The following is a 14,724-nucleotide window of genomic DNA, read 5'->3' on the forward strand; positions in this document are numbered from 1 at the left end:
CCACTCTTAGAATAGAACCCCCCATCAGTTTTCCCTTTAATATTTTACTGTTCATCCCTAATCTATAAACGATTGTTTTAGTCTCACTCAAATAGTGACAGAAGCCTATTTCCGCTTACCCCTCATAATTTGCGTGCCGCTATGTAATCTCTTCAGATTCTGCTGCGCTCAAAATAAGGAAAAAAAACAATGACCTAACCTTTTCAAACATTCACTAGAAATCAGGTCCTCAAGTTTCGACAAATACCTTGCAAACTTTCTCTGTGTTTGTTCACTCGCAGTGATTTCTGTGTGCAGGTAGTTGATGAGAACTCCACACAATACTCCAAAGGGAGCCTCACCAACGTACAATGCAACTTCAGAATTACATCCGCAACTGAATAGTCTGACTTATCAATGCCTAACTTCCCAAAACCCCGCTTTACGACCCAAACTACCTACGGCGCCACTCTCAATGAATTATTGGTCTGTACTCACAGACCGCTTTGTTCCACTGCACTCCTCAGTGACATACTATTCCATGTGCACGTCCTACGCTGGTCAGTCCTCCCAGGGTGCAACATCCCACACGTCTGCATTAACAACAGAGCCAGCGGTGATCACTGCACCACGCCATTAGTGTCAAGTCTCCATTCAGAGTGGCGACCATTTAACTTCACTCTCAAGCTTCTACCGTAGTCATGTTGAATCCGGTTTATTACATCCCACTGAAAGGAAGGGACTGAACCGTCTGGACTAACCTCCCATGTGGGCTTTGTCAAAAGCCTTGTTAATGTCCCAGTCAACGCGATCCACTGCCACGTCTTCATCAGATTTTCCGGTAACTCCTAGAAAAAAAGTTTGTAAAATTGCTTTGATGGGACGTACCACTCACAAAGCCGCGTTGAATTTCAACAATAATGTCGTGTCTATCGAAATACCTACCACATATATACTGTCCCTTCGAGTACCTTGAAATAATTTACCCACTACTGGCGTCAGACTCACAGGCCAGTAATTTCCTGACAGAATCCGAGCAGAAAAAACATGACAATAGCTGTTCACCCTGTCTCTTAACCGCGATTAAACATCGTTTAAATAGCTCAGCCAAGACCCCAAATTAATGGACCTGCCTCCCACAAGGTTCGCTTGGACAACTTTTCTAGTATCTGAACATTAGCCACCCTAATTTGACTCAAGATAAAATTATCTGTCTATCTACCTATCAGTCTGTATATCTGTCTATTTCTCATTCTATTTATCTCTCTATCTATCACTCTGTCTATCTATCTATCTGTCTAGCTGACTGTCTACCTGTCTGTCTATCTATCTATCTATCTGTCTATCTGTCTGACTGTCTATCTAGCTGACTGTCTATCTATCTGACTGTCTATCTATCTTAACGCAAACAACAGGAATTCTGCAGATGCTGGAAATTCAAGCAACACACATCAAAGTTGCTGGTGAACGCAGCAGGCCAGGCAGCATCTCTAGGAAGAGGTGCAGTCGACGTTTCAGGCCGAGACCCTTCGTCAGGACTAACTGAAGGAAGAGTGAGTAAGGGATTTGAAAGTTGGAGGGGGAGGGGGAGATCCAAAATGATAGGAGAAGACAGGAGGGGGAGGGATGGAGCCAAGAGCTGGACAGGTGATAGGCAAAAGGAATACGAGAGGCTCATGGGACAGGAGGTCCGGGAAGAAAGACAAGGATGTGGGGGGGGGGACCCAGAGGATGGGCAAGGGGTATATTCAGAGGGACAGAGGGAGAAAAAGGAGAGTGAAAGAAAGAATGTGTGTATAAAAATAAGTAACAGATGGGGTACGAGGGGGAGGTGGGGCATTAGCGGTTCCCCAAACAGTCCTTCCAGGTGAGGCAACACTTCACCTGTGAGTCGGCTGGGGTGATATACTGTGCCCGGTGCTCCCGATGTGGCCTTTTATATATTGGCGAGACCCGACGCAGACTGGGAGACCGCTTTGCTGAACATGTACGCTCTGTCCGCCAGAGAAAGCAGGATCTCCCAGTGGCCACACATTTTAATTCCACATCCCATTCCCATTCTGACATGTCTATCCACGGCCTCAACTACTGTAAAGATGAAGCCACACTCAGGTTGGAGGAACAACACCTTATATTCCGTCTGGGTAGCCTCCAACCTGATAGCATGAACATCGACTTCTCTAACTTCCGCTAATACCCCACCTCCCCCTCGTACCCCATCTGTTACTTATTTTTATACACATTCTTTGTACCAGGTGTTATTACACAGCGAAGGACGCAACCGGGAGACACGGTTGGGCGGCGGACAAGGTTTCTCCGAGATAAATACGAGTCGATATAGCTGAGCGTTACATATACATGCATATGTATACATATGTGTGAGTGTGTACATACATGTATATATATATATATATATATAATCACAGACACACACACACACACACACACACACACACACACATATATATAGACGAACTTATCATCACCCCTTGTACAGCTCCGGCACCTAAATAACTGGCACTGCACCCCTGCTTCGGACGGCAAGCTCGGGCCCGGCCCTTTCCCGATGTAACCCCCGATTTACACAACCACGGGATCAGCCCTAACTCACCGCCGCCCGATTAGGAGAAGCGCTTGTGCCAGCTGCGGTCGGCACCGCGCCTGCGTTTAGCAGGAGGTTCCCCGCAGCGCCGCCTGGGAGGCCCTCTCCTGCCTCTCACGTCTCTCGCCCCCCTCCCCGTCTCTCACTTCTCTCTACACCTACCACTCTCTCTCCCATCTCCGTCCTGGATACAACGGAGGCTTGTCCCCGTGGCGGAGCTGAATAATTTCATAACTTACTGCCAGTCTCGCCGCTGGCTTTTCCCGGCAGCAATGAAGATCCTCCATCCCTGTCAGTCGGCGATGTTCAGGGATTCATTCATCGTGTCAGTAGCTTCCTCTCGGTTTGCACAATTGCCAGCCAAATCCCGGGTAGCGTTTCAGAAATACCGACGGATACATGTGTAGACGGACTCTTCATTTTTTTCCCCCTAAACTTTTCTTTGACCAGTTCGGCTTGTTATCTCTGAGCTCAAACCTCGAAACTGTAGGACCGGTGGAACATTCTCAATCTGCCCTCTACCATTTGACTTGTTTGGCATGAGTGACCCGACCAAGAGCCACAGCGTTAACTCCTAACGCCAGCCAGCTTCGCTGTCCAGGTTACTGAGGCACGCAAGCCTTCAAACCACGACTAGGTTGTGTTCCAATTGGAGGCTGCGGGTGTGATCACTAATAATAAGCCAACTCTGAGTCGAATACCAGTAATATCTGACAACGTAACGAGCTAAAACCATTCACGTGAACGTCAATCTCAGCCCATCTTGCGTTTGCAATGAAATGTGCAAACCCGTCATGAAGCGTGTCGTTCCCCGTGACGCCTCTCGTTGCTCCATTCTGTAGATACTGAACCATTTCAGCAACGACGGAGAACAGACTACTCACAGTCATTCACACCGGGTAGTCCAGAGGAACAGCCAATGTGTTTACTGTACTGCTTAGGAATGACTGGGACGGGTAAAGCACCCAAGGGGCAGTGGTTTTCCCTGATAACCACTCGGAACTTGAAGGAACACATAGCTTGTGTTCACTGAGCATGCAATCCCGTTTCTAATGACACCAATAGGCGTACAAACATCAGGTAGATATGCTGGTTGGGTGGAGTCGAAGCAACAACCTAATCAATTTCAGTAAAACCAAGGAATTAATTGTCAGGTGAGAATTAATACGTCAGAAGAACAAACGCAAGTCCTCACTGATGGTTCAGAAGGGTGAATATCTTCAGGTTCTTGGGCGTCAACATCTCAAAGGATCTATCCTGGTCCCGACATGGACCAGACGCCATTACTGTTCACTAACGAGATTTAGAGCGTCGTCAAAGAATCAAATGAGTTTCTATGGACGTACGTGGAGAGCTTTGTCAGTCGTTGCGTCACAGTCTGGTGTGGGTCGGGGCTCCAATGCATAGGATCGGAAGAAGGAACAGAGGGCTGTATCCTCAGCCAGTTCCACCACGGGCACGCCTTGCCACTATCGAGGGCATGTTAGAAATACGGTGCCAAAAGAAGGCTGCGTGCGTCATTCAGGACCTTCACCAGACCAAACACCATTACTACCCTCAGGGTGGGGAGTGGGGTGGCGTGGGGTGGTGGAAATAGTATTCTGAAAATAGAAAATCTTTTTTATTTTATTAAGAGCCTTTTCCCCTCTGCTTAGGCATTTCTCAACACATGAACATTCGCTAACAATTCCCTTTGTAAATATCTACTTCCTTTATTTTAGTGTAATTTATGGTGATATATTGCAAATAAATCGAATCCGTTCCGAATGAATATCGTATTTGTTAAGTAGGATGCTGTGCACAATCCGGATTTGATGGAGACAGACGTGAGAAGCGCGGAGGAACATTTGGAGTAACTTATGAAATGCCTGCTTCGCTGCCGCTGCTACTGTGCGATCGAGAATCTCCGGAGACGACGCCCCAAATCTTCAGCTTTGCCTATTGCCTGTTGCTGGGACCGGGGTCGAGGCGCTTGGCAGAGATGGTTCTCGGTGCTCGCTGTCGAAGGGCTGGTCGGAGGCTTGGAGTTTTCGGATGGACTCATAGTCGGACTGTGGTTGGATGCTTCCAGGATGCTGCATCGACAAGTTGGCGGCGCTGGAGGTTCACCGTCTGCGTGAGATGATGGGACTTTCGAGAGACTTTGAGACTTTTACTGTGCCAATGTCTGCTCTTATTAATTCACTGTATTGCATTGCACTGTTGTAACTTCATGTTATAAATATCTCTTTTTTAGTTTTTAAGTTTGTTTGTCATGTGTTTTCGTGATATCATTCTCGAAAAACATTGCACCATTTCCTAATGCATGTATTACCAAATAACAATAAAAAAGGGGACGGCGTGTCCTCATAATCTTAATCCTTAGAGAGAGGTAACAGAGGATCAGAGGACGGGAGTTATATACAGGCCTCGAGCTGTCGACTTTGTGAGTACAAATGACAACGGGAGACGTACAAGGCATGTAAAAACGGCAATATTACGATGATCATTGTAGGATTTCAGGTGGTTTGGGAAAGTCTAGTGCGCGCTGTATCCCCAGAGAGGTAATTTCCGCAATACCTACAGGATAGCTAATTAAAAACACGCTGTGGTTGAGCCCATTAGGGGAAGGCAATTGTGGATTGTGTGTTGCGGTGTGATTTGACCAGTTAGATTAATATACAGGAATACTTGAGAGGTAGTGATTGTAATATGATCCTGCAGTCCGAGAATGAGAAGCTAAAATTAGACGTATGAGTATTTCTTGCAGTAAGAGCAACTGCAGTGGCACGAGTGAGGAGAATAAAAAGGTTCAAAAGGTTAGTTTTATTGTCAAAGTCTGCATGTACAATACAACTCTGATATTTGTCTGCTCCAGACAGCAATTAAATAGAGAGAGGTCATGGATGTTGATGTACGGACAAACATCAACCCCAGCACGAAAAAAAATAGCGACAATAGCAGTCCCCGAACACGTCACTGGCAGAAAAAAAAATAATCAGGGACGATAACAATCCTCGTCCCCGTCACTCGCATGGAAAAACAACGGCAATAACATTTCCCGACCACGCCACCCGCAGAAAAAAAATAATAATCAGACACTATAACAGTCCTGGACCCATCACTCACAGAAATAAAATCAGGAGCGATAACAATTCTCAACCCCGTCAGTCGCATGGAAAAACAACGGCAATAACAGTTCCCGAGCACGTCACCCGCAGAAAAAAAAAAATCAGGCACCATAACAATCCTCGACTCCATCACTCACAGAAATAAAATCAGGGAGGATAACAGTCCTCGACCCCGTCACTCGCAGAAAACAACAGCGACCTTGGTCTGGAGCTGTCCAAATGGATTGGAAAGGGGCACCAGCAGGGTTAACGGCAGATCCAGCAGGGCTGGTGTTCCGGGGGCAACTGGAAAGGCGCAGGATAGATGCATCACAAATAAGAATAAATATTCGATAGGGAGGATGATACAACAGTGGCTGACACTGGAAAGTAAAGACAGATTAAAGGCAAAAGTGAGGGCTTTTGGGATGCATTAGTGGGAAGCTGAAGGTTTGGGTCGCTTTCAAAAAACAAAAGAAGACAAATAAAAATTGATGAAAGTAAATATTAAATGGCTAATAATGGAGAAAATACCATTTTCTCAGACATATGAAGAATAAAAGGAATGCGAGAGTAGATATCAGAAAGCTGGAAAATGACACGGAAGAAGTAGTAATGGGGGAAAAAGAAAAGGCGGACGAACTGAATGAATATTTTGCTTCTAGCTGCGCTGTGGAAAACACCAGCATAGTGGCACCGATAAACATGTGTCAGAGGGCATAAGTGAGAGTAGATGTTATGATTCTGGAGAAGGTGCCTGTGAAGCTGAAAGGTCTGAAGTTATATATCATCGTGACCAGTTGGACTAAACCCCAGGGTTCTGAAAGTGGTAACTGAAGAGACTCTGGAGGCACTTGTAGTACTCCTTCATGTATCATTACATTCTAGAATAGATCCTGATAGTTGGAAAATTGCGATTTTCACTCCACTCTGGAAGAAGGAAGGGAGGCTAAAAAAAAGGAAATTATATGCCAGGTAGTACTTTTAACGTGTTCAAAAATTCAAAAGATTCAAAGCACATTTGAGATCAGACAGTTGAGGAGAATGGACGAAGATTTGTCAAATTGATAATCGTGTAGTATGGTGATGCATATTGGAAGAAAAAAAATTGAAAAAACGTCTCTAAATGATGATAGTTTTCAGAAATCAGAGGTGCAAAGAGACCTTGTGCAATATTCCCTAAATGTTTACTTCCAGGCTTAGTCAGTGGTAAAGGAAGGCAAATGCAATTTTAATATTCAGTTCAGGAGAAGTAGAATATAAAAGCAACAATGTAATGTTGACAGATGTAGGATACTGGTCAGAAGACACTTGGAGGGTCCAGGGTAGGTTCACGGGAACGCATGGGTTAACGCATTCAAACGAGGCGCTTTTGATAGCTCCGTGTCTGTGCTCCCTGCAAGGGTATCTCATTGAAATTCATCGAATTTTGAAATGCTTACTTGGAGTAGAAGTGCGGAGGGCGGTTCCTTTCGTAGGGCAATCTAGGATTGGAGAGCAGGGCCTCAGAAGAGAACGATGATGGTCTAGAACAGGGATGAGACGGAATATCTTTAGCCGGAGGGTGGTGCAGCTGAGGGATTAGTTGTCACAGACGGCTATGGAGACCAAGGCATTGGGAGTTAGAAGCAGAAGATGATAACTTATTCATTGTTAAGGTTGTCAATGCCAATGTCCGATAGAATGTGTTTGAGGGGGATAATAAATCAGCTGTACGACAATGGCGGGACAGACTCGATGGAGCGAATGACTTGTTTCTGGTCTTTTGTCTTATGGACTTATGATCTTATATAATTATTCTATATGTGTTACAAGATAAAGCTGCTATAAAACTAAAAAAAAAGTCCGTCATAATAAAACTGATTCTGATCTTGACTTTTATCTCAAACCGTGGAAATCTCCTTCATTTACGACACTGACGCCAATGCTATTCCTTGACACTCAAACTCTGACCTAACGGTGTTGAAACAAATTCCAAAACTGTCCAATTATGCTATTCGTATCGGAATGATGATTCATCAGTTCCATTACTGAAAATAAATCACGTTCATTCCTCGCTTCAGCTGCAGTGCTGCGGTGGGTAACTAACATAGATGGAGCTGCGATGGCCGAGTGGTTAAGGCGTTGGACTTGAAATCCAATGGGGATTCCCCACGCAGGTTCGAGCCCTGCTCGCAGCGCTATGAAGGAACAGAAATCCAAATACCTGCCAATAAAATTTGACCCTCTGTCTGCTGTCTGAGCGCCGCATCTTCCCTGAGTTGACGCCTGCAAAGACTAGGCTTTTCTAGGCTTTTACACTCTTTAGTACAATTCAGTCCAATGCATTTCTACTCAGCGTGAAGAGTTCATTTCTATCCAACTCTGATCAGTCTCCTTGAGGCAGCTTAAACTCTCTGCGTCTCATAAAACTGAAAGAATGAAATATGCAGAGCAGATTCTTCAGCGTCAGCGGGGAGAAGCGGACTCCAGCATTTCGCTCTACGATACACATGGTGACGTCTTCTCATCCTCTGTCAGACTCTGACCTTAATCAATTACTGTAGTTCTGGCAGAATCCACGCAAGCGCAGTAGCGTCTCCCTCAGCTACAAGGGCAGTAGCATCCCCCTGATTAAATCTCCGGTACGTCTCTGCACCCGGAAATATTGCCGATCACGGGCAGCAAGCGGTAGAAGCGGGCAATGTGTGGCGAGTGACAAACAGTGTCATTGACTACAGATGCCCCAAACCCTGAGGTTTCATGCAGTACAGTTCCTGACAGAGATACTATTCGTCAGCCTGACGGCATTTAATTGATAATAGGGTCCTGGCATTTTAATCGCCGTTCTGCACGAACGTCAACCGGGGAGGTCAGTCCCTTGAGTTTAATTAGCTGCTGAATAGAAAATTCTGAAACGTTCCTTCCAGTCTGGGGGACCACGCCAGTTACAGATGGCTTCCGTCCAGTTATCCCGTATGATCATGGCTGCAGTTCCCCACGTTTCAAACTGTCGTCTTTACCTTTTTCACAATCCAAGATGTCCTTAATATTTCAGAAATGCACTCATGTCCTATGTAAAGTGGCATCCTGTGTTATAATATCCGCAACCATATCTCGTGGAGTATTTTATGGTATCAGTAAGGTACGCGCGGTTATTCCGGTTTAACTCGGTTTTAAATGATAATTTCTCATACTTGAACTAATTTTCCTAGACGGCACGTCTCAGCCATGACCCTAGATTCAGCCCTAATTCTATACTGTACAGAGTACAGTTTTAAATTCAGTTGTTCGTTAGAGCACATGCATTCATCACGGGAGGTGGGTCAGTCAAATTGTTCCGAGCCTCTCCAGTGCGACTGCACCCTTCAGCAAATAAGCGAAGTAAAAGTATCGTCACCGCACCAGCGCCGACCTCAGCAACCCCGTACAAATATATGACAATGGTTTCTCTATTTCAAATTTCCAATCTAGTTCAAATAAACTACAATCTGCAGCTGCTTTGAAAAATACCTGATCCACTCACCGGCTCGCCATCTCTGTTTCGTGAACAATTTCCTCTGATAGTTTCACCGCAACCTATCGTCCCTTATTTAATATCAACCCCACCGAAATACATGACCTCACACATTCCTGCAATAAATACTGTTTGAGCCCCTCGCTGAACTAACCAATCGGAGCCTAAATATTCTCTTTGCAGCCCGTTGTCCGGCTACGTCACGTCATCAGCCTCACACGCTCAGCAGTAAGTACAGCTCATTAATGAGCGACAATAGTGAACCATCCTGACGCTTCCCGATCAAAATTCTTCCAAACTGCAAAAGAACAACGTCGACACGGATGGCACCAGGTATTAGTTTTCCTGGGTGTCTCAGGTTGTGAGGTGGAAGCTCTGCCCGACGCGGCACTTTCCCGATCCGAGTTTCATTACCGACAGAATGTCGATGTACTGATTTCCAACGCAACACTGGAGCCGGTAACACGTTCTTCAATAAATCCTGTTCCCTCGGCTGGGGAGATTCGAGAAGCTGTGGAGTTGATAACCATCCCATATTTCTGTCAGTTCAACACCAGATTACCGAGGTCCTGATTCAGTGTTACAACGCAAAATATTACATACTTCTTACAGCCTCCACGCACCCCTCCACACCACACCCTCAGAGGCTGGTCGACCCGGTGAGCTCCTACTGCAGAAAATTTAATGACAGTCATTTAATTCACCCGTATCTGGTGACGGATCTAATCGAGGGGGACGTGTATTACGCGTAATTGGTGATTACTTCAAAGTGAACTGGAATTTATGTTAGTGTACACACAAGTGCGATGAAACATCTACTTGCTGATGGGTGGGGACAGGAGGAAACGAGCCAAATGGACATGCCAAAACAGTGTATTTAGCTACGATGTTTTTGTTTCGCAACCGAGTGTCTAACGATTGATTTTGAGTAGAAACAGAGCGACTGATGTCGGTGGGTTCTACAGCTGTATGGATACAAAGCGCCTCACTTCGTTCACCAACCTACTTCCTTCAGTTAGACTGCGGACGATTTACCGCACTGAGCAGAATTCTTGCATCCAAAGCAGCACGAAGTTACGAATTTTAAGAATTAATGACACCAATTTAATGTTAATTTCTTTTATAATTGAAGAAACTGGGAGAAGTGGTATCAGTAACTGTATCGTGTCGCCATCTCTTGCTCCCTCTGCTGGACGGTCATGTGTAAACGCATGAACCATTTCCCCTCCTCAGTCCGAAGGGTGACAATACTTACGAGCCCACCAGCTTCCGACTTTGAATAAAGGGACATAAAGATCCACTACTTTTTGTTAACCAACACACATCAAAGTTGCTGGTGAACGCAGCAGGCCAGGCAGCATCTCTAGGAAGAGGTGCAGTCGACGTTTCAGGCCGAGACCCTTCGTCAGCACTACTTTTTGTTGTTGGGATGAAATATTGCTCTCTGATGGTCAAGAAAGCAGTGCGGAAAACAGTGGCCCAATGTGAACATGAAATTGGGAAATTGCCGTGTACCTCTCCCTCTCCCACCCACTGCCTTTCACACTCCTCCATTTATCAATCTTTTCATGTCTACGATGTGCCTCTCTTTCCTGTCTTACTTCCATGTCTCGCTCTCTCTCTAACACACACACACACACACACACACACACACACACGGGTACGCACATCTCTCTCCCTCTCTCTCTCTCTCTCTCTCGTTCTCTCGCTCATTTCCTTCTGACACCCATAGTTTCCTCACAAGCTGAGGCAAAAGTTTAGCGAGCAATGTCGGTGTTCGGTGAAAGTGCTGCGTGATTGGAGTGGGAATTTATGGGTATTCTTCTACAAGACAGCGGGGGTAGAGTGTAGGGGAGGGGGTGTGAACTGCTGATGAAATATCGGGGAGAACAGGAGAAAGGGCATGAAGGACTCGCGTTTTCCCAACAAACCTGTTCCCGGAACTTTGGTTCAGTGCTCCGTTAGTAGACGACCACCGTGTGAAATTCGATTAGCTGAAAAGGCTTGGATTTTGAACCAATAAACTATTCACATATTTTAATAAGAAATGCTGTCCAGCCGAGGTGGAGGGGGAGGGGGATGGTGAGATTATGACTCTGTTGCTGAACTGCGCAGACTGGTGCAAGCAGGAACGGTTCATTTCACTCACTCTACAGACTCTCCATTGCTCCCTTGGGCAGAGAGTGACCCCGCCTATTGCCTGACGCAGGCAGGTTCGCTGATCTTCCATCAATATCACCCGAGCAGGTTGTCCCTGATGCGGTGCACCGGCTGCGCACGCGCCAGTCAGCAGCCAACAACCCACAAGCCAACCCTCCTCAGATGATGTGCAACCTGCCTACTCCAATTGGTGTGTGCAGATGTCAATCTAATGTGTTAACCAATGGCGGAAATGGTTTTACCCGGGGCTTGTTCTCTCCCGCAGACCCTGACTGCTTCTGCCTCCCTTAAGTCCAGTCAATCCTGAGCAAAACTTAACAATGTCCCGTTTTTTTTATTGACATTTATATCCGTATGCATCTGTCCAAAGTTGGGGGCGTAGTCAGTACATCGAATTAAAGGCGGAAGAAAGAAGTTTATCTCTTTTCACCCACGGAGAAGGAAGAAGACTTGGTGGAGAACAGCGGAAGACTTTTAACCGGAAAGTGTGGAATGGAGAGGAGGATTGAGGGTAAGTTTGGGCCAGGATGATCTTATTGAATGCCAGGGCTGGCTGAAGAGGGCGAGAGGCCTGACCTTCTTTCTGTTGTCTGGGTGTTTAAAGAAAAGCAATAGACAGGCCTTTCTTGGGCCGGATGTTATCCCAGTGGATATAATAGGGACAGATGCTTGGAGATGACTTGTTCCCAATCTATGTCAATAGTCTGGTCGAGGAATCATGGCCGGGTCTGAAAATGGTACACAATTATATCTATCATTTGTTAATGATGCAGCATTGTATAATTTATGTTCTGCGTACTGTCTTTCTGCAATGATGTTTCCTTGTACCTGTACCTCACGGTCCCTGTGCACACGGTAATAAACTCGGCTGCACCTGACAATACTCACTGAGATTTGAGCAGATGAGTCCAGATGATGTAGGCAAACTGAGCAATTATAGTTAGAGTCCAATGTGGGCAATGTATGGTCACCCTCTCCTACAGAGAGACAGAATCTCTGAGTGTGTTTAATAGGCGAGGGATTGAGGTGCAGTGAGTAGTGATGAAGATCAAATTATACATTGTATTTATTGTAAGGAATTGTCTGTAAGACCTCGCACAGCTATTTCGGGCTTTATTGAGACTGTCTGTATGTATGCTTTATGTCTGTGTCTCTTCGAGCCTGCAATGATGTTGCAAGTTTTTCATTGTACCTGTACCTCACCGTCCCTGGGCACACAGCAATAAACCCGACTGGACCAGACAATACTCACTGAGCTTTGAGCAGCGATGATCACGTCCAGATGAGTCAAGGTGATGCAGTCAAACTGAGTGAATAGGACTAGAGTCCAATATGGGAAATGTATGGTCACCCTCTTCTACAGAGAGACAGCATCTCTGTGTGTGTTTAATCGGCGAGGGATTGAGATGCAGTGAGTACTGAAGAAGATCAAACGTGTTTTCTTGAAAATTACTGTCTGCAAGACCTCACACAGTTATTTTGAGGTTTATTGATTCTGCACATCGGATATTTTTCAAATTCATGCTCTTCTTATCTAACACATAGAACAAATCTCTCCAGGTGCAGTGGACGGCAGGTCAGGTAGAATCTGTGGACGGAAATAGACGGCACCCATTTCGGATCCACACACTTACGCTGAACTGACCGTAGAGGGTAGATGACCAGTATGGGGAGCTAAGAATGGGGCAAGAGTTGGGAAGGAACTGGAGAGTGCAGACCAGGAGGTGTGATAGTCAGCTGGATATCGGACACTCGATGTATGCCACAGTCGTCGCTGTTGCTCCTTATTGGTCCTTCATGTCGGCAATTTTGATGTGAAATCACGTCCTGATCAGGAGGTTTCTGCATGACGCAAGTTTAGGCGGTGCTGTTGACGATTATTGCATATTACAGGCGTATGTAGATCAGATAGAGATGTGAGCGGAGGTGTGGCAAGTGGATCCCAGTGCAGGTAAGTATAATGTAGTGCAGTTTGGAAATCGAATTTGCAAAGCACTTGTGCTGTAAATGGCAGGGCATGAGGGAGTGCAATTGACACGAGGGACCCAGCGGCACAAGTGCACAGTTCGCTGATTTCGGCGTCACGGGTCGATAGAATATTGAAAAGCCGTTGTCTCACCCCGGCCTTCCTGGTCCAGGGCAGCAGGAAGGAACATAAGTTGGGACATTACAATGCAGCTGTATAGCTCGTTGTTGAGGTTGTGGATAGAGTGCTATGTACAGTTTCGGACGCTGTATTAGAGAAAATATCCCGTCAAATTGGAACGAGTGGAAGTAAGTTATACAATGACGTTGTCCGGGCAGGAAGAACCAGGTTATATTAAAGGTTTGTTCAAGCTTGGCATTTGCTCATTACAATATGAGGAGAATGCGATTTAAATGATGAAAGGCAGCGATAAGGCCAATAAAAGTCTTCCCTGTGCAGGGGAGACTAAAACTCGGGAGATGGATTTAGAGTGAGAAGGGAAGATTTGAAAGGAACTTGTGCAGCAACATTTTAACAGAGTTTTGTGGATGTGTGGAATGAGCTGCCAGAAGAAGTAGATTAGGCAGGTATAACACTTTCACGAAGGCCGGGGGTTGGATGAATATGGGCCTCCCGCAGGAAACTGAGACTCGCTGGTGGTCATGATGGTTATAATTTCCTCACGACTCTTACCAGTGGGATGCGACAGTTATCATTGGACAGACATGACATGGAAGTCAATGGTAAATGAGAATGCTTGGTTACGAAGCCAAGTACCGCTCTGATCAGGCGATGGAGATACTGCCATATTGCTGAGCAATGATATTGTCTCTGACTCACTTTCCGCTTCTTCTGAGCCATGCAGAGCAGTGGAATCACGTGGTGCTTTCATCACTGGGACGAACGTGTAAACAAGAAGACTTTGATCAATCACCAGTAGTCAGAATCAGAATGGACACAGGCATGTTGACTGCCGTCTTTCTAATTAACCTGTCCGGCTGGTGCACATGTAGATGGATGGCAAATAGATCAGATGAAGAGGCTTACTCGAGCGCTAAATGGGTACAGAATATTGTCATTAAACAGTCTTTGATCCCGTTAAAACAACTTGATTAATGAAACATTCCAACAGTTCCAGGTCAGGCACCAGGAATGGTCGAATCACTCCACTCAGCAAACACAGGTTCTTCAGAGCGAAAGCAAAATGGGATCCTCTGAAGGGCCGTGGAAGAACAGTCAAACACATGGCAGATGAAATGCAGTGCAGGGAAATATATGGACATGCACCTTGGTAGATGAAGTGATAGAGTAGACATTTTTTTTTAATGGGGAGAAAATGCAAAACAAAACAGAGGGGCTAAGGGAATTGAGAGTCTTTGTGCAGGATTCCCTAAAGGTTATTCTGCAGGTTGAGTCTGTGGTGAGGAAGGCA

The 14,724-nt window shown here is 45.7% G+C and overlaps 1 non-coding gene across 1 annotated transcript; it reads left to right on the top strand.

Moving 5' to 3' along the window:
• Positions 1–7,768: 7,768 nt before the first annotated feature.
• trnas-uga (transfer RNA serine (anticodon UGA)) lies at positions 7,769–7,850 on the top strand. Its single transcript has one exon. It is a non-coding gene; the product is annotated as a tRNA-Ser (tRNA).
• The last annotated feature ends 6,874 nt before the right edge of the window (positions 7,851–14,724 follow it).

This window comes from Mobula birostris, chromosome 13, assembly GCF_030028105.1.
Source record: "Mobula birostris isolate sMobBir1 chromosome 13, sMobBir1.hap1, whole genome shotgun sequence".
Classification (NCBI taxonomy): Eukaryota; Metazoa; Chordata; class Chondrichthyes; order Myliobatiformes; family Myliobatidae; genus Mobula; species Mobula birostris.